At 41.4% G+C, this 21,397-nt stretch overlaps 1 protein-coding gene and 1 pseudogene across 1 annotated transcript in view; both read left to right on the forward strand.

The window, feature by feature from the left end:
* TENM3 (teneurin transmembrane protein 3) overlaps nucleotides 1–21,397 on the forward strand; it is a 997,728-nt gene that overhangs the window by 593,105 nt on the left and 383,226 nt on the right. The window lies entirely within an intron of this gene.
* On the forward strand, nucleotides 1,848–2,664 carry LOC133239848 (protein CEBPZOS-like; annotated as a pseudogene).

Below are 21,397 nucleotides of genomic sequence, written 5' to 3' on the forward strand. Positions count from 1 at the left end.
CCATATATAAATATATGATGATATCCATATGATTTAAAATTTTTAATTTGGAAGAAAATTTTCCAAGGAGGAGTCTTCACAGTGTATGAATGCAGGAAGGCCTGGTGATGCTAACCTAGTATTGTACAAGCTTACGTGTGTTCTCAATTAACTTCATCGCAGCAACGTTTGAGGGGATGTTTTATCATGTGATCATGGAAAGGGACATCTCTGTATGTGAGTCAAATCAGCACATTTGGCAAAAATGAGAAGTTGTGGTTTCGGATGGCATAGATGAACTCAGGTACAGCAAACATTGACGGGCACCCGCGATGCCCAAAGCCCTGTGCTCAGCTGTGGGAGCATGCAGAGAGAAGGCGGCTTCCTTGAGGGGACGGTGGCTCAGAAGTGGAAGTGGACAGCTCCCAATCAGCAGTCAGCTTCTCCCTGCAGACTGTGCTCAGCTTCTCAAAGACAGTGAGGGTAGGTTATTGTTACTCCTATTTTATAAATGAGGAAAGTGAGGAATAGAGAGATTTATCTCTTTGTCTGTCTTGAGCATCTCCTTATGCCATTGTGGTGAACCAGACAGATACATCCTGTCCTCAGGGGGGTTTGCAAGTCTAGTGAGAGAAACAGAGCTTCCACAAGCTCATGAAATCACTCCACATCTAAGGAAAGGAGCTAGCTTAGGTGGACTTAGCTAGTTTCGGGGTGGATGAGGGATGGAGGTCTTTGAATCAGGGGGTCAAGGAAGTCTTTCCTGAAATGTGACAAGTTTAAACCTGAGACTTTAAAGATCAGAATGAGTGAGTCGGATTCATTTTGATATTTGGCAAAACTAATACAATTATGTAACGTTTAAAAATAAAATAAAAAAAGAGAGGCAGTGAAAGAGGTTGCAGGTAGAAAGAAAGCTCCGCGAAGGCCTAAGGAATGCAAGAGCTTGCAGGAGCATTTGAGAACCTGAAGGCAGAACACTAAAGGATAACTTAACCATCAAGGCGGGTGTGACTTATGAAATAAGGCTGGTCAAGAAAGCTGGGCTTGGCAGAGCTTGGGTTTTAAAGGCACATGAACTTGCAGCAAATATATGTTGGGCCCCACAAGTCTGTCCCCAGCCCCAAATTGCAGTGGGAAGCCATGAAAGGGTTTCGAGCTGGGAGAGATGTGATCCAATTTGCCCAAGATCCCAGAGCTAAAAATTCCAAGAGCTGGAAGCAGTCTCAGGCCAAGCTGATTTCAGGGCCCCACTCCACATTTTAACACACCATTTCCCCAGAGACTTGACTGACTGAGAATGTGGCAGAAGGTGCATGCATAGAGAGGCACCCACAAAGCATGTGGTGATTCTAAGCAAGAAGAAGTCACATCCACTGGGGCTTTTGTTTTAAAGTCCAAGGGAGGAGGAAGTGGCATATGTCTGGAGGCTAAAGGTTCAGGAAAAGGAAAGAACATAAAATGTAGCAGACACGGAACCTCCACTGACATGTGCCACCCCTCGGGGATGTGCACACGGAATCACAAAGGTTGGCTGAAGAAAGACTGAATGGGGCTTTACATGCTTGTCTGGGACTCTGTGATCTTTGTATATAATTCAGGAATTATCAAAGAGTCAAGGTAGGTATCTGAGTCAAATAATATGACTAGAGCTGCGCTTTAAAAATAATACCATAATGAAAAAGAATTTGTATAACTGAATCACTTGGCTGTATAGTAGAAATCAACACAACATTGTACATCAACTAGACTTTAATGAAATAAATTTTTTAAAAATAAAATAAATTTTTTAAAATGAGGGAATTCCCTGGTGGTCCAGTAGTTAGGAATCGGCACTTTCTCTGTCCTGGGATGGGTTCAGTCTCTGGTGGGAGGATTTAAGATCTTGCAAGCCATGCCATGAGACCAAAAATAATTTCTAAAATAAACATTAAAAATATTTCTGTGTATATACACACACACACACACACACACACACACATATGTATATGTATATAAGCTCTATCCTGTCCAACTCTTTGTGACCCCATGGACTGCAGCCTACCAGGCTCCTCTGTCCATGGGACTATCCCAGTGAGAATACTGGAGTGGGTTGCCATGTCCTCCTCCAGGAGATCTAGCCCATCCAGGGACTGAACCTGTCTCTCGCATTGCAGAAGAATTCTTTACTGCTGAGCCACTGGGGAAGCCCAGTACCTATGTATACCCACACCTATATCCAGAGTATAAAGACTGGCTCTAGAGGCAGACTGCCTGATCCCATGTTCAAGTTACACCACCAACTAGTTCTGTGGCCTTAGATAGTTTGCTTCATCTCTTGGTGTCTCCATTTCCTCAAGTTTAAGCAGGGTTAATCATAGTGGTGAAGATTGCTGCCATGGCCTGCCTGCCATCTGCCCCACACTGTGGGGGTTGCTCCAAGATGTTGCTTCGTATCTGATGGCCCGTGCTCTGGAACCACTGCAAAGAAGATTTTTAAAGGCAATTTAGTAGCTGAATTTGTGGACCATTTTGGACCACATTTTTTTTTTGTTTGAAAAGGTGAACACTAGCCAAGATTTCAGGCAAACAATGAGCAAGAAATTTCCCTTCATCATGGAAGTTTATTACAAATCTATTGAACACTCTAGAATGTACACAGTCAAAAAACAAGGTCAAGAAAAATGACTGAACAGCAAAAATTAGAAATTACCATCGATCAAAGTTTGCCCTATTTCATAGTAGCAGGCAGGATTAAAATTCCATAGTTGACATGGATGATTTTTGAAATATTTAAGGCCAAATGTAAATTCTAATTAAGTCAGAGGTTTTATTCTTTGGGCTGACTGTGAAGAAATTGATGGAAGGTTTATGTTATGAATGGAGTTATGTTTATACTACTCAGAATAAAGTGGTTCTCAAAAATAATAATAATAGCACCAACTTCACAATGCTGTTGAGCAGAGTAAATTAGATGATCATTGTAGAGAGTTCCCAGGGCGCTTGACTTACAGTCAGTACTCAATGCCTGTTCACTACTTCAGAAAAAGAACTGGTGCAGGAACTCCTGCAGGAGCTAGTTAAGATTCAGCTAGAGTGAAAGGAAAGGAAAAGTTAAGGGATGGAGTACGAGGACAAATCACCACATTTGACCAGAAACTCCGTAAGAGAAGGAGCCACAACCACTTGGCTTCCCGTCACATCCCCCCATGGCTCGCCTGGGGCCTGGCGTGGAGGACGCGTGTGGTATGTGTGGATTTGAATTGAACTCACCCGTGATGTGCTCAATAAATGCACATGTTCTGCTGTGGATCCGTTTTGCTCGTGGATAGCATATGCATATGCTGCTGATGATATGGATCCGTTTTGATAATATCAAGACAAACATCTTGAACTCCACATAAAAAAATAAACTAACAGAGGGAGAGATACTCAACATTTATTATTTCAAATGTCTCCCAACTGTGAGGGTTTATGTTAGCTCGCAAAACTCACCAATTTCCAGAAATTTAACCAAGGCCACATCTCACTTTGCCAATTCAGCAGGCGGGCGATTGGTTCACTGGTGACGCAACTGAGGTTAACCCAGGCTTTGGCTGACATCCCAGAATAATCTAGGGACATCTCTTGAAAGTCTCTGCCACGTGCCCTCTCTGCCTTCCTGACCCGGAACCTCCTCTCGTTGGGCCCCCCACCCCACGTGTGGGGGAAGTGGATGAGTTTGTGGGATGGAGGACTGCTCTCACTGCCTCTGGGTTCAGCTGAGGACCCACGTGCACCGGAAACCTCCCTATGCTGGAGCTTTTCCGCTGACCTGGTCCCGGTGGGAGGTGTGTGCTCCAATCAGGGATGAGATGGACAGCTGAACAGGGGCCTGACCGACGTTGAACCCAGGCGTGAGAACAGGTGCTTTTGACAGCTAGGAAAGAATTGGTCTGAGAATCCCCCTGACAAAGGGGAATCAGAGAAATTAGAGACAGGAGAAAACCTATTAGTCAATTCCCTTGCCAAAGATAAATTGATCCCTAGTGTGTCTTCTGAGTTTCCTGTCCTCTGCAGTTATATCTGTGTCAACGTGTAAGGATGAGGGGCCCGGGGAATGTGGACGAAAGAGGCAGGACTCCAGGCTGGGTTAGGTACTGGGATGAAAACAGATCTGTAGGCATTAAAGGAAAAGGAATGATATGGGGGAAGAAGCACAGTTGACCTTTTTTAGGGCTGGAGATTTGAAGAGAGATAGAAAATCCCATGCAAGAGTCTGTGGTTATGGTTTTCTTAATGAAGAGCTAAGTATTATTTATCCAAAGGGAAGAAGGGCTCTTGTTCAGCATTGGCTCATTTTTTGCCACAAAGTAAAGGTGTTGAGTAAATATTTTTGACATCGCAAGATTAGAATATGTGTTTTGCTTTGGATTCCAGTGACAGAGAAGCCTCCTGGGATAATGTGCTCATACAATGTATTGAAGAGGGAATTGTATGATAATTAGCTAAAATGTGGATTTAATTGACTATCTATAGTCACTTAAGCATGCCAAAGAATCCTGTTGCTAAAGATAAGATCATATTGAGATGCAAGCAGGTAGAGAATGATCAGTTCTTATTTGCTTAGACCATTTTTCTCATCTTGTATAAGAAGAAAGGAGATAATTCTCAAAGAAGCTGTGCATTAGGCCTTTGTCTTGCTTTTAATCACAGTAAACTAGGTGGCTGATTAATTGAATTGACTTAGATTGTCTGACGTTTTTACACTGCTTCGTATTTTTTGGGTGTTTTCAAATTGTACGCAGACATTTTGTTGCATGTCTCATATTCACAATGACAGCTGAGCAGCGTCATTCCCAGCCAGCCTCAGCCCCTGTCTCATTCATGGTGCGAGTGAAGGACTTGGGCAGGAAGCATTAAGAGCGACTTTCCTTCTCTTGTAATGTATTCATTTTCCAAACTCATCATCAGGGTACACTCTCCTTGATGCTGTTTTCTTCTTAGATTTCAAGTCTTTGGTGCTAAGACTGCCGCTCGAATTCCAGCCCTCCACGACCCTAGACGCTGGCCTGATCTTCAGCCAGATCCACTCTGAGCTCAGAAGACAGGCCCAGGGTGGGGCCACAAGCCCCCAGTTCATCTGACCTTTAAAAACCTCTTTTCATGAGCCTGTTGTCTTGATCCCACTTCCGGCTTGTGAGCTCATGTGATTCAGGGCACCTGATGCAGGGCCCAGGTGGCATCTTGACCCCCTGATGTTCAGGTCACGGCTTCCCCCATGCCTGTCACCCTGTATGCTTCTCACCGTCCCAGATCCTTATCTGAAACCCACGGGCTGGGACCACACACAACCGACCCTCCTAAAAAACAACTGATGTGACGCTTGTTGAAACAGTAAGGAAGGCGTCACTCAGGACAGCTGGCAGCGGTGCCCGATGATCGTAGTGTTACTAGAGCTGAACACTCGAGTAGGTGGGGGACTTACCACCACGGAGTAGGCTGGGGGGATTCATGGATATAGCAGTATCACGAGGGGATGTCAGGCGTGGCGGAGTTCTTGTGAAACTGACTTAAATGGACAGTTCTTGCTGAAGGCAGGCCGAGGTCTTATGCAGCAAAGGTTGGGGAGTGAGGATATATTCAATTGTGGAGGGAGAGGGATTCTCTCTGGACAGATGTGGCCGGAGTCTTGTTAAAACCGGGCTGTGCCGGCCCCACAGGAGGGGCTGAGCTCTCAGAAGAGTGTGTCATGCGGTAATGTTTATTTGAAAGTTGCTTCCCTGGTTGGCTCAGTGGTAGAGAACCCACCTGGCAATGCAGGAGACGCAGGAGAGGCAGATTTGATCCCTGGGTTGGGAAGGTCCCCTGGAGAAGGGAACAGCAACCCACTCCAGTGTTCTTGCCTGAAAAATCCCACGGACAGAGGAGCCTGGCAGGCTGCAGTCCCTGGGGTCACAAGAGTCAGACAGGACTAAGTGACTGAACAACAAACAATAATATTTAAAAGTTGTTAAAAGTCCTCTTCACAAGAAAAAAAATAATTGTTACCATATATTGTTGTTGTTCAGTCATTCAGTCGTGTCTGACTCTTTTGTGACCCCATGGACTGTACCTGCCAGGCTCCTCTGTCCTTGGGATTTCCCAAGCAGAAACACTGGAGTGGGTTGCCATTTCCTTCTCCAGGGGATCTTCCCAACCAGGGCCTGAACCCGCATCTCCTGCCTGGAAGGCAGATCCTTTACCTCTGAGCCGCCTAGTGATGGATGTTAACTTGACTAAGTGGTGGTCATTTTGCATGTGTACAAATACCAAATCATTGTGTTGTATCTCTGAAGTGAATATAGTGCTGTATGCCCATTATATTTAAATAAAAAGAGATAAGTAAAAGAGAAAGTTCGGGTTAAAAAAAATGGTCAAGGAGAGAGCATTTGTCAGTATGAAAAGCAACAGTTTTATCCTAAAACTTTGTATAAAAAGTCAGGTCTTTATGGCTGTACCAGTGGCAGGACTGTTTCCAGGGACAGACAGTGCTTGCATTTAAACTCATTTCACCACAGGCATCCTCAGACAGAGGGTCATTTTTTTTTTAATTGGGGTACAATTGCTTTACAATGCTGTGTTAGTTCTGCTGTAAAGCAACACGAATCATCTGTGTGCACGCAGATATCCCCTCCCTTTTGGAGCCCTTCACACTCCCACCAGCCCCCCCTTGCCACCCATCTAGGTCACCACGGAGCTGAGCTCCCCGTGCTGTTCAGGAGAAGGTCATCTTTGTCTCCTCCCTTCTGCCACCCACATTGGGCTGGGAAATCTGGCCTGAAGCTTTCACTCAAGGCAGATCCTGGGATTCGAGGAGAGCCTGGGAAGATGGCTCTGTAACAATGCTCCAGTCTTTCACACTTACCCTGCGAAGTAGATCTGATCAAATGAAGAAATACATGCGACTCACATGTGACATTTTATTCAGAGCCAAAATTATAAGGGAAGGGAGTTCATGTGTTTATACTCAGAGCAATTGGCCAAGTTTTCTTTCTAAACGTCTTGTGCCGTTCAGTTTATTTTTTCTTGAAAGTATCAACTGTTCTTCATTTAGTACCAGGACTTAGAAGACTGTAGAGTGAAGGCAATGGCACCCCACTCCAGTACTCTTGCCTGGAAAATCCCATGGATGGAGGCATGGGGTCTCGAAGAGTCGGGCACGACTGAGCGACTTCACTTTCACTTTTCACTTTCATGCATTGGAGAAGGAAATGGCAACCCACTCCAGTGTTCTTGCCTGGAGAATCCCAGGGACAGAGGAGCCTGGTGGGCTGCACAGAGTCGGACACGAATGAAGTGACTTAGCAGCAGCAGCAGCAGAGTGAAGGCAGGTAGAGTCGCTGAAGAATGCTCTGGTTGTGCATGTTAACAAACCAAGAGTACAAACAAAGAAAGGGATTTGGTATATTAATGGCCTTCCCCTTCCCCCAAATTTCTACTTCAGTAGCCCTTGAACAAGTTAGAAAATTAGTACGGTGAATGGGCTGTTTTAGCTCCTTTCCATTGGCTTTTCAAATGCCACCAATATTGAAATATTTGTGTTTGCTTGGCTGGCAGAGCGGATACTCAAGGTTCTCCAAAAATGCAACTCTGTTCTTCGGGCAACTTGAACCTTCACACTGGCCTTCCCCTTGTCTCCACAGTTTCCTGCTTACTCCCTCCTCTAATTACTCTTCCTTTTTTCAGAGTCTTTTCATGACTCTTTTAATGTTCTCCTTTATTCCCTCTTGCCTGCATTCCACATTTCTTTTCCACCCCCGGCTTTATTTGGCTACAAGTGCCGAAGACTTGTATTGAGTCTCAAGGCCGAATAATAAGCACCATCTCCCACAAAACAATTGTATGGATTTTCTATTGAAAATAGCATTCTCCTGGCCTTAGTGCATGGGGATTTAAAAGCTAGATCGACAGCCCCCCAAAGAAGAGCTTCGTGAGACAGATTAGCAAAGTGTTCTTCAGCTCTTGACTCATTTTTCTGTATATGAAATGTTTTACCACAAATGCATCATCACACATCCCAAAAAGAAACCTCCTTCTGCTTGTCAAAGTCAAATTCAGACTTCATCCAGACATTAAATCAAGAGAAGGGTGAGCGTGAATGTGTCTGTACAAGCAAGGGATCTTATAAGTTAGATCTGGCAAGTGGATCTTTTACTGTGTGTCTTATATAACAGGTTACCAGGACTCTGTCCCACAAAGATTCGTCACAATACTTGGTACTTATTTGGTAGAATAACTTATCTGTGAAAAGTTATTTTTTAAATAGGTAAAAATAAAATGACTGGAAAGTGAAATTTTTTTTTTAATAAAAGGGAATTTTTATGGTCTGTTTATCCTTTTTTCTGCCCCTAAAGATAAATTATTTCAACAAGCAACTGATATAAACTGAGAGTTTCTTTAAGTGGTTAGAAGATGACAGGTGTATGTATTTTAATTCTTTCAAGAGACACAGTGTTTACAGAATCAGTTATCGTTCATATTGTTTTCCAATAGCATTCTTATAAAGTCACTAGATGGACATCTAAATTGCATTTTAGAAATTGTGTCACCTTTGATCCTGTACCTAGGAAAAGTAATGTTTACCTTACAAAGATGAAAACTCTACTGAGGATATTATAAATTAACATCACGTTATTATGTCATAAGTGGCAGAATCTCGCTACTTATTGACTTTAAATGTAAGAAAGAGAAGGTGAATCCTGAACAGAATAGTGAGTCACTGTTTGGAGAAAATCAATCATCCAATCAATCAGAATTCACAGAAGAATCTTTGTGGCTTTGGCTTAAACATTTTAGTAAACACATCAGAGCATGATTAGGAACCCTAAAGATTGTGAACAGTCAGTAATTTATCCCAAGAGTGGGTTCTTACAAAAGAGAACCTCTCAAGAAAGTTTGGGGACTGCTAACTCAGAAGGATTTTTAACATTATATATTTTTGAAAGTGTTTGTGCTTTGAAGACAAAGAATGATATACAAAATAAAATTCTTAAATTCTAAGGGATAGTAATTAGAAATTAAAAAAAAATAATTTAGTCTTGCTTTGGGATTGCTCTTCTCCATATGGGTAAGTAAATATGTAAGCATACATCTGTTCCCTTGAATGGAGAATGGGCTTTCACAAATTATGAAGAGCTTAAGAACTCTTGGGAATTATGCTTTTTTTTCAACCATCTGGATATCGTGGGTTGCTTTTCTTTTCTCGGTGGCGCTGTCTTCTTCATTCCAGTTGTTCCCATCTTAGCTCAGAGATCCATCACCACTTCTCTAGGATTCACCTCCTACCTGCTCCCCCTAACTTGTCAATCTTCCCTCTCCACCCTCTGCCATGACTAAGGCGAGCTTCCCCAACACAGTTTCTTTTATGTCATTTTGCTGAAAAGCAAACTTCTGGTGATGATGATAATAACACTAATAATGTGCTAAATATTTATTGAGTGGCCCTACACACTAAACTTTGTTTGATCTTTTGATACGTTTTCTCATTTAATCTTAAAGCCAAGCTTACAAGGTGTGTTTGAGTATTAACCATGTTTAATAGATAACAGTTTGAGGCTTAAGCATTTAGGTACTTTGCTGGGGCTTCCTCAGCAACTTAAACCCATTCCTTGTCCTCTCACCCTGCAAATGTAAAATATTATGCCTGACTTCCAGGCACCTTCTTGCTTCCAATGTAATTTTTTCTCTGAAACATTTGGTAGAAGGTTAACTTCATGGAACATCTGGAAATTGACTGCTATTTTGTTGCATTATCTTGCTTTTGCATCTGAAGTTTAGTTGTTAAATGAAATTGAATGTGAGACTCTCTAGCTATCCCAGTTTCTTGAAAATGTTTATCTGTATTTACGAACCCAAGAACCATTTTGAAAGGGTCAGGGGCCAATGACCAAAAGGAGCTGACCCTGCTCCAAGACAAGAGGCTGATAACCAGCATGCAGACAGGTGAAGGGGTGATGCTGTGGGGCAGAGGCTGCTGAAGCTCTTCTTTTGTACTGCTTTCCCTAGTCAGGGTTTCAAGTCTGGTCCCTTTCATAACTGGAACTTCAAACATCAATTATATGATACGGTCCCTATAGAAATGTCTAAAGTCATAAAGGAGGGAAAAAGGAAGATGCTGTTCTCCATACATCCCACATCATTAACATGTCAAACGTCCCTTCCCATTTAAATGAAACTGGGATGTTTTCCAACTTTTCATCTTGACCGTGAGTCTAGTTGCCTGTGTCGGGAAGCGAGGGAGGCTCAGATGAAAGTATTAGTTTTGTGTTTCTACTCATCTGATCCCCCCAGCCAGCTGGCCTTCCCACCTGCCCCACCAACTCTGCTCAGAAATTACACGTTCAAACAACTTATCAAAACCAGACCCCCATTGTAGCCATTTCTGCCAAGTGAGCCAATTTGGGTTTCATGGAGGAAATAAAGAGATTAAGGAACTACACCCAGGCCAGAGAAATTAGGCTTCAAAATGGAGCGAAAGGAATTTTGCAGCCATTTTACCTGTTGGGGAAAAAAAAAGAAAAAATGATGTGTAGTCATTTTAAAAATGAGTGATTTTAGCTCAGTGGATCTGACCCAAGTAAAGAAATCTGAGATGTAGCTATTTAACAAAGACTATGTGAAGCAGAGATTTGTGCAACTGTGCATCATATTCTAAACAAGTTGCCGACATCGATTATTATTTCTGGGCAAGCATAAGGCTGCAGTTTCAAAGCCACGTTTTACTAGATGACTCTTTAAAGGTCACTTTACGAAGCATAAGATAATTCCTTCGAGGGCGCCTGGAGCCCACCTCCCTCGGTCGGGTTTTATGTTTCATTGACTGTATTAGCATTGAACTCTTTAAGAATGACAGGCTGCAGTCGGAGGATCCCAGGTGGGCCATGGGATCTGCAGGGCCAGCTGTTCCTTAGCTCAGATAATTCTTCTTTTTGAGATTTACAGATCCGTTTGCATTTGACAGACCCGGCATGTCTTTGTACTGCCCAGTCCTGATGTTTTTAAAGGAAAGCAGCTTAATAATTTATTAACTGCTACATTTCCTCTGGGTTTTATCTGTGTGATGCTGAGTTGAATCCCAGAACATGATAAATCGGAAGAATTTTGCAGAAGCCCATTCTCGAAGACAGCCAGGGCCTCTTTGTTATTGAGGTTGTTGCTGACGACCCCTCAGAGGGCTCCTGTTGGTTTACCTGGGTGGACGGCGGCAGAAAACAACCAGCTCTGGGAAGTGGGACTGCCACGTCGGGGCTGAGGTTGCCGACAAACTACCCTGATCCGTGAGAGAGTCAGCAGTGTAATGACAGTGAAATGTGGCTGCAGCGTGTTTTGAGGCATTCCTGAATTGTCTGGATGCGCCAGCGACATTATGCCATCTCAGCTGTGTGCCTTTCCTCGTGGGATCCTCTCAGCCCAAAGCACCCTGCTGTCCCCACGCCTCTACTTCTTCAGAACCTTGGCCATGTTTTGTTTTATTAATTTTTATTTTATATTAGAGTACAGTTGATTTGCCATGTTGTGTTAATTTCAGGTGTATGGCTAAGTGATTCAGTTTTATACCACACATACTGTTTTTCAGGTTCTTTTCCCATATAGGTTCTTACAGAATTCTTACAGCTGTCCATGTTTATAGCTGCTCTCAAAAATGGCTTTGTTACCAGTCACTTTTATTGATCCTCTTCAAAATGGCTCTCACCTTGGCCTTCTTTGACTTGTTTACAACACTTGCAGATCCTACTTTACATGAGGATGACTGTTAGCTTTTGCCCAGTACTCTGGGTCAAAAGGCCACGGTCTCTGTGGCCATATCATCTTGGTAATTCCTGTCCAGCCCAGTGCAGTATCCTGCCTATGGTAGACACTTATCCACTGAATACAATTTTGGAGAATAGTTTTTAATTCTGTGCCCTAATCCTTTCCCATGTTTCTTGTCCCTTTTCTGATTGCATGATCTGATCTGATGCTTTGCCAATGCTTGTGAAACTTACTTTAGTAACAACTTATGTTGTTATTCAGTCGCTCAGTTGTGTCCAACTCATTGAGTCCAACCCGTGGACTGCAGTACTCCAGGCTTCCCTGCCCTTCGCTATTTCCCAGAGTGTGCTCAAACTCATGTCCATTGGTCAGTGATGCCATCCAACCATCTCAACCTCTGTCAAAATAAATAACTTTTAGAGACGTTAGTGTTAAAAGCGACAGTGTTAGTCGCTTAGTCATGCCTGACTCTTTGTGACTCCATGGACTGCAGCCTACCAGGCTCCTCTATCCATGGGATTCTCCAGGCAAAAATACTGGAGTAGGTTGCCATTCCCTTCTCCAAGGGATCCTCCCAACCTAGGGATTGAACCCAGGTCTCCTGCATTGCAGGCGGATTCTTCAGCACCTGAGAGACTTTCATGTTAAACTAATAATAAAAATCATATCTGCCTCTCTGAGCTGTTCCTCCATTTTCAGAGATTTTCATGTATATAATCTGACCATCCCATGAAGTTGTGACCACGCCTGTGAGTAAGGAAGGGGAGAGTCCTCCTCTATAGATTAGGAACCAAGTCCTGGAGAAGTTAATTAACTTGTACAAAGTTGCACATCTGTTAAATCTCAGAAGTTAAAATCAAATTCAGATGTCCTAACAATTCCAATAGGACTTGCTCTGCTCATACATTTTTCTCATCAGATGGTTGTTGAGTGCCCACTGTCATGGCCTGTAGTTACAGTCAAACAAGACACTAGTTTCTGCCCTCGGGAGGCCTCCATCATGATAACATAGCCGCAGAGCTGTAGCATCTTTTATTTAGCTTGTAGCTTGTAGCATCTTTTATTTAGAGGTCCATTCTAATGTACTGTATTCACCACTTACTCTGTTTATAAATTACAGGGATTAATGAATAGGAAACTCTCCACATTAAAGAAATGATTGGCACCATTCTGCATACATTTGGCACCTAATAAATGTTTGTTGGCTAATGCAGTAGGAATGTCCTCTATGTTTCTGGACTTATCCTTTTTTATAATTGGCTTCTTCCTCTGCAAAATTGAATAAAAACTAACTTTTGAAATGAACTGGGAATAAATGGCATACTATTTAGTTTAAAGCAGTTTCAGGCATAAGTTGAACACATTGCTTAAACATTTTGTCCCTTAATTTTAAAATAGATGCTCCAGAGACTAGGATCTGACTAGCATTTCTCCCTGCTTTTTCGTTCACTTCACTCATAATTCAACCACAAGTATTCTCAAGTTACTGATATACCAAATTGAATGACTATTTCACTATTATGTTCTTCCAGCTCAAGTTTCTAAAAAATCACATTTTCAGCAAAAGGGCTCTGGGATTTCAATAGTTAAGGGTAATTCTTCCTCAAGGTTGTTCTCTGTCATCATCATGGCCACCTGCTCTCCCATACAGAGTTGTGGTAATTAATAAGAGGCATTAACACGTCTGGTATCACTGGGGAGAGGGAAAAACTGAAATCTGTTAAACAGCTTTAACTGTGAAGCAGTAAATGTTGATGCAATCACTATCTTTCACTGTACCACCCAACTTGAGATCATTTCCATGAGATGAAATAAATGGTATGCTCACACCCTAGTGTAACTTTCATAGATTTAATTACATGTCTCTGGAAATATGTGTTTGGCTACATGGTCAAGCCACTCATCCATAACCAGCATTTCTGGGGGGGAAGAAGAGCTGGTACTCAGCACAGAGGTGGGGATGGGAAATGCAGACCTGCGGGGGTAGATGAAGACACAAAGCCATGAGTTATCGCTCTGTGGGGAGTACAGCGAGGCTAGAGAAGGAGACAGAGAAAGCCATCAACTCTAGAGGGAGACCTACATGTGGAGATGGGAGTGGAAACAGACAAGACAAGTGAGGAAGAGCGGAGAAACGGGGACAGACTAGAGAGAGCATGTCATTACACCAATTAAGAGAGACGTTAATTTCTTGAGCAAGTGGGCCTTCCAAATGCAGGAGGTAAGCAAGGAAGCAGTGAGAAGCCAGAACAAGCTGTCTTGGCTATCTTTAAATGAAGTTTAATAGTAAATGAGAAGAGCTATCTAGGGGTACAAAATCGAAAGGAGAGGAACTAAATAAGGATGGGTATTTATTTTAGGGATTGATGAGATTTAGGGATTTGATGAGACACAAATCTGTGTAGCCTGAAGTTAAAGGTCCGATGGGGAAAGAGACAGTAAAGAATAATAAATGGCAGTTTGTCTTTGTGGGATAAAAGATACCATCCAAGTATTTTTCCTCTTAATGAGATCCATTTCCATCACCATCTCTACACAGCTCATCATTAAAAATAACTAAAAGGAAATGTCTTTTTAAGCGACACGTTACTATACTTAAGTCCTTACATCTGAATCCCGTTGCTACTTATTTTCCTGCACTTGTTGACAAGTCATTAGGAAAGAGAGTGTTTACTTCAATATTACCTGTCATCTAAGAGAGTTCTAGTGCTTCAGTAAAAACTTGATGGATTAATACTATTTTAAAAACAAAGAAGCAAAATGCTATGAATGGCCCTGCCTCTATTCACAAGCCATAAATATAAGCATCTTTAGACATACATAAAAGTAAAATGAAAAACAAGAAATTAATACAAGAAAATAATAGCATAGAAAACTGGAGTTAAAGAAAATGAGGTGGTTAGGAATGTATGCAAATATTATATAATCAAAATATAGACACGATCATCATAAAAGTCTAATTTATTTAACATATGTACACTGCCCAGAAGATACTTTTTTATCTTATTTCACAATTTCATAATAAACACAATAATTAAATTATACAGTGTAGACATTGATAAACATAGCTAATGGACTTTGCAGTTATCATTTTTTAAGATACAGGATTCCTTTCACTTGAGCCCTTGCTTAATATTATTTTTAAATACCATCTAATATCCTGCTATAGATTTTTTTCAGTAGACTGGTTAACAAAATGTCACCAATCCATGAGAGTTGGCAGGAAGTCAATGGCACTTTATCACAGAGGATCACTGGCATGTTCATAATAATAATGATACTTCTCATATGCATTAACAATTTCCTTCCATATCTCAAAACCATTGGCTTTAATAGATACCAACTGAAAGGTGGCCAGCTTGATACTATGACACAACAGTCATTTAGAATTCTTATTCACTGACCAGAAACCACACGATAGGGCAGAGAATATTTACAGTTTTTTTCTTTGCTGCAAACCCAGGGGAGAACCTTTTGTAGATAGCACATGGTGATTCAAAACAAAATTTAGCTAGTAGAATAAAATAAATACCCCTTGGGCTATTTGAAAACCTGCAGTGTAGTTACTTAGGAAAGTCGCCAGTACACCCAGGATCTCTCCAAGAGCCATGCTTGACCTGTAACTTCTTATGAAACAACTCATTGGTTTCTCCTGCTGTCTAATTTATATTTGTTTCTCTGATAAAGAAATCTGAGTATGCTTTTTTAAATTAATTAATCTATTTTCAATTGGAAGATAATTGCTTTCCAATATTGTGTTGGTTTCTGCCAGACATTAACATGAATCAGCCATAAGTATGCATATGTCCCCTCCCTCTTGAACCTTGCTCCTACCTCCCACCCCATGAGTGTGCTTTTTTATTACAGGGAGGTTTTATTAGCAGGAGGAGAAGGGGACAACAGAGGATAAGATGATTAGATGGCATCACCAACTCGATGAACATGAGTTTGAGCAAGCTCTGAGAGTTGGTGAGGGACAGGGAGCCTGGCGTGCTGCAGTCCATGAGGTCGAAGAGAGGCAGACACAACTGAGTGACTGGACTGAACTGAACTTTATTAGCAGCAGAGAAGAGTACATTTATCTATCCTGTCTCTACTTCCTTCCACCACTTGAGTATAAAAACAAAGTTATTCTTGTACAATTGAAACGTATGTATGTATAGAAGAAATTGTTGTTGTTCAGTCACTAAGTCCTGTCTGACTCTGTGACCCCATGGACTGTAGACCGGGCTCCTCTTTCCATGGGGTTTTCCAGGCAAGAATACTGGAGTGGGTTGCCAATTCCTTCTTCAGGGAATCTTCCCAACCCACGGATAGAACCCATGTCTCCTACATCTCCTACATTAACAGGCAGATTCTTTACCACTGAGCCACCAGGGAAAACTTGAGCACTGACCACATATACATCAAGTTGACTCCACTTAGCTTGGGAAAAACATAAGATCACATGCCAAAGTGATGTGGTAATGATCAATGAACCAATGAATTGGGGTGGAATTTATTCTCTTAATAACTGAAGTCCAATTTTATTGTATTTGAGAGCTGTATAATTTCAAAGAATTCTATGTGAGCTCTGAGGCGTGAAGTTCTACGTTTTCTGTTTTCATCATTTATCTCTTTCATTTTTCATAGACACTGGATTATTTTCTGTCATCCTTCCCACAGTTGCTTGAAAATGTAGTCTAGAGAATTAAATTGATTTGCAATCACAAGTTCTTGATTTTAGACTTTAGATAAACTAAATTGAACCAGAATATTCTTAAAGCATAAATAACAGATTGCTTAAATTCCCAGCTCTCATTTCAAGTATTTGCTAATGTGGCATTGATCAATCTACAATTCCCAGACTGAGGAGAAGTGATAGGAATATTGGATTAAAAAAAAAAATGCCATACAGGCCAGAAAGATAAATTGTTTGGGTTGTCTTTTTGCAAGTTTGAGGTCACGATTCATTCATCTTGTTACTTTTCTATATCCCTTTAGTGGCTTCAATTGCAGGATTAAATATTGAATGGTGGCAGATCATTCAATACACAGGCTCTCATAGTTTGGCATTAGAAGGTTTTTCATGCTTAAAATGGAACTGGGTGCACACAGAATGCCAAAGATAATCGTGCTGATGATCTAGTCTGTGAGATTAATCCCTCAACAATATTATCAGACACTTTTAACACATTGATTTGTCCCTGATATGACATTTCTGAAACAAATGGATATCCTAAGCATCTTAAGAATAACACTGAGCTTTCTATACAGTCTGGTTTTCTTTCAGAAAATTAACCTGTTAGCAGATTTGGCTAGAAACTTGCAACCCATTATCACAACCAATGTTCATTACCACAAAAAGAAAAGTAAAATTTAAAAGATTCATAATCCTGTGGGGGGAGTATTAATTAAAGAGGATTAAAAAATAAAAATCGCCCTCATGGCTAAATATGCAGAATAGAAGTACTAAATCAATGCACTGTCTAATAAGTCTAATTAGACCAAGAATAGTCAAACCTCTATTTAGTCTGAAATAGTATGCTTGGATATTTAGTTTGTTGTTTTCTTTATGCATTACAGGCATTGCTTACTTACTAAACCCATTTAAAAGGGAAATGAAAATAGTAAAGTTTCAAAATGTGTTGCTTAGCCAGGAGACCCAAAAGGCTTAAAGAATAAATGCATATACATTTTAACAATAAAATGTTTTATTTATAAAACATAAAAATTAAAGTTTGACAAGAACCAAGAGGTCATTCACTTTCTCTCTGCCTGTGCAGAATTATTTTATTTCACATTTGTCCAGATTGTCTGAAATGCCCCCAGGTGATAATTTTTTACTCCTTTCTGAAGTTACTAAAACCCAGAAGTTCTTCAGGGTAAAATTGTTTTGGAGTGGTTAGGAAAGATTTTGCCTAAAATTTTCTTTCCATAGAACTAGCTCATTTCTCTCTCCTTGGATTATGCTATTTTAAGCCATTATAATAATTCCATATTGCTCCATAAACAGTTATGTCATATTTCACTTTTTTCTTCAACCTAAGCGCATTTGGAATTTTTCTCATTTTCTCATAACTCATTCATTCTATGCCTTTCATCACCTGGATTTATCTCTGGCTCCCATCCAATTTATCCACATCTTTGTGGAGCATGAGGGTCGAAGTGAAATTTCACTGTTCTGATTAGGCCTTCTTTTAGAAGCAGTAAAAGTATACAGTCTTTAGAGTCAGACAACCCTGAGTTTGAATTCTGTCTCTGCCACTTAATGGCCATGAGACTTTCATCTGCTTATTAATATCCTCTGTGCCCCTGTCTCTTTACCCCTTAAATGGAACTAACAATATCTATTTCACAGGTTAGCTGTGATTCTAAAATAAAATAACAGTGGCTGACACCAGGTAAGCCAGCAAAATTAGGGATCACCATAATTACTATGCAGTTTTTAGTTAACATAAATAGTTTCAGATTGATTATGGATTTGCTACAAAAATCCTTCATTTAGATTTTTTAACAGAAAGATTTTATATTTGTCTATGTCTCAGCAGTAAAGAACCCTCCTGCGAAGGCAGGAGATGCAGATTCAATACTTGGGTCAGTAAGATCCCCTGGAGGAGGAAATGGCAACCCACTCCAGTATTCCTGCCTGGGAAATCCCACGGACAGAGGAGCCTGGTGGGCCGTAGTCCACAGGGTTGCAAAGAGTCGGACACGACTTAGCAACTAAACAACAATGACTTCTTTTGGATCCAACCTGCTTTAAGTTGGATTTTATAAATGAAGTAAATCCTTCAAGTCAATATAGAAATGAAAACCCTTGAGATGAGTAATAAAAGAATCCTGAAATCACATGTAAAGTCAGATACAACTGTACACATCATTCATTGTGTGTTAGGAATTAAAGACAGTTAACTATGTAAGGAACAGGAAAACCTAGATGGATCTGGACTGGAAGCGGGACCCCACTGAGACCCTGACTCAATCTGAGAGAAAAACATGAGCAGACTGTGAAGACAGACAGCAAGTCGTTTTGACATTAAAATTTTTAAAGAAGAGGTGATGAGGGGCGAGCAGAACAAGTTAATGAGCAGAGAGTCTAGGAGTGGACGGCACAGTTGAGTGCCCACTGTGTCCCGGGGACCACATGAAGCACTTGTTCTAACCCTAAGATGTATATTTTATCTCCTCTTCTTAGATGACTTACCCAAGGCTACAGAAAGATTTTAGAAGAGTGCTTGCCCAAGGTAATATAGTAGCAAGTGTTGAGGCTAGAGATCAAACACTGGCAAAATCTTTCCCTAAACAATGTTCTCAAACTTCAGTGAGCTTGTGAAGCCCCTGGAGGGATGTTAAGGCTGTGTGCACCCCCACCCTCGCTGCCCAGCCTCAATTCAGTAGGTCTAAGCTGGGGCTGGAGCACTGGCTGCTGCTCCCCTGAGAACCACTCTTTGAGAACCATTGTTGCAGGCTTGTACTCTACTTCCTCTGCAGGTTAGTAATTATCAGGTGGAACTGCACACCAGGCCCACCTGGGATTTCATTCAGGTGCTTATGTCTGGTTACCCATGGGTCCAGGCTTTAGGAAGCGTGAGATTCAATAGTGGAGGAGGACTTTTAGTCCTGGAGAAACTAAAGCAATGGACAGTCTGTGAAAACAGAAATCTGATTTCTATTTCTCTATCTATAGTGATTCCAATTGCAAGGACCTTTGTCTCAGGAGCAAGGTGCAAGCCCATTTACAGGCAGACCTCGAAGATATTATGGGTTCAGTTCCAAGACCACTACATAAAACGAGTATGGCGATGAAGCAAGTCAGCCGAATTTTTTTTTCACAGTACTTATATTAAGATTTTATTTATTTTAATTGGAGGATAATTACTATAAAACATTGTGATGGGTTTTGCCATACATCAATATGAATCGGCCATAGGTATGCATGTGTCCCCTCCATCCTGAACCTCCTTCCAACCTCCCTCCCACCCCACCCCTCCAGGTTGTCCCAGAGCACCGGCTTTGGGTGCCCTGCTTATAAAAGTTACGTTTCTACTACACTGTAGTCTATTAAGTGTGTAGTATATAGCTTTATGTTTAAAAAAAAATGTATATACCTTAATTTAAAAATACAGTATTACTGAAAATGCCCAAACTACGACAATTGTAACATCAAAGGTCACTGATCACAGATCACCATAACAAATATAATAATGAAAAAGTTTGAAACATTGCGAGAATTATCACAATGTGACAGAGAGATGCAGTAAGCTAATGCTGTCGGAAAAATGGCACCAATAGAGTTGCTCCATGCAGGGTTGCCACAAACCTTCCATTTATGAAAAATGCAATAAAGTGAAGTGCAATAAAACAAGATCCACCTGTACCATAAAGTGAAACACAAGGTTGGCGTGGCATTGGGGTCGTTTGTCCCTGAATCCTCTAGGTATGAGACTAGAGTACATTGAGGCTGGCGAGGGGGTGTTGGTTTTTGTTTTTTGCTAACAGTGAGATTGATTCTAAATCTTGGACAGGTAATAGGCTCTGGGTCAAATGCTCATTGTTCTGGAGAGGAGGAAGGCAGAGATAGGGGTAAGGAGTCTCAAACACACACCTCTCCTGGGTTATTGACATGACCTGACGTGACCTTTGTATTCCTCTCTCTCAGTGGTGCTATCATATATTCCGGGCATAATAGAAATTTAGTGGTTGTTGACTACCTACCCAGTTAGTATTAGGTGACTTAAACTTGACTGACTGTGAGAGGGGAAGGAGCGAAGGAAAGTGAAATTTGTCTTATACACAGTTACGTCTCGCTGTCCTAAACTTCTGGTAGTGAAGCACATGCAAAGAGGAATTAATAAAGTCTGAATACTTGGTTGGTGGGGACCTGAAATGTGGTTATCAAAGCCATGGAAAGTTGGAGCAGAGGTAGGATGTTACATTTTCAGTTTGTATTTAGCTAATAACTGATACATCTATGCGGAGAGCTGGCTTGCTTTCTTTAGGGTAGGAAAACATCATTATATTAGCATCAGGAAGTTCTTCTCAGGACATGGCAACACCTTGGGTCTTATACAAAGTCCGAAGACTTGGTTTCTCGTCTGGGAGTTAAAATGGAGAGTTGCCCACACTTCAGTTCAGTTCCCTTAGCATCATCTAGCATTAATTGATTGCCTACTTATGTTTACGGGGGCTTCCGAGGTGGCTCAGTGGTAAAGAATCTGAATCGCAACCCACTCCACTTCAGTATTCTTGTCTGGAGAATCCTATGGACAGAGGAGCCTGGCAGGCTACAGTCCATGGGGTCACAGAGAGCTGGACACGACTGAGCATGCATGCGCTTATGTTCACACCATGCACAGCCTTGGACTTGGTTTTCTGATAGGAAAAAACAGGCTCTTGCAGGCTGGCGTACTTTAGGAAGACCATCTCAGAGTTCGCATGCATGGACTAATAAGTTTATAAAACATTGCGTTCAACTTGTAAGAAAGTCGCTCACTCGTGTCTGACTGTTTGCAACCCCAAGGATTATACAGTCCTTGGGATTCTCCAGGCCAGAATACTGGAGTGGGTAGCCTTACCCTTTTCCAGGGCATCTTCCCAACCCAGGGATCAAACCTAGGTCTCCCGCATTGCAGGTGGATTCTTTACCAGCTGAGCCACCAGGGAAGCCTACCTAAAAGGAATGAGT

This window comes from Bos javanicus, chromosome 27 (assembly GCF_032452875.1).
Source record: "Bos javanicus breed banteng chromosome 27, ARS-OSU_banteng_1.0, whole genome shotgun sequence".
In the NCBI taxonomy this organism is placed as follows: Eukaryota; Metazoa; Chordata; class Mammalia; order Artiodactyla; family Bovidae; genus Bos; species Bos javanicus.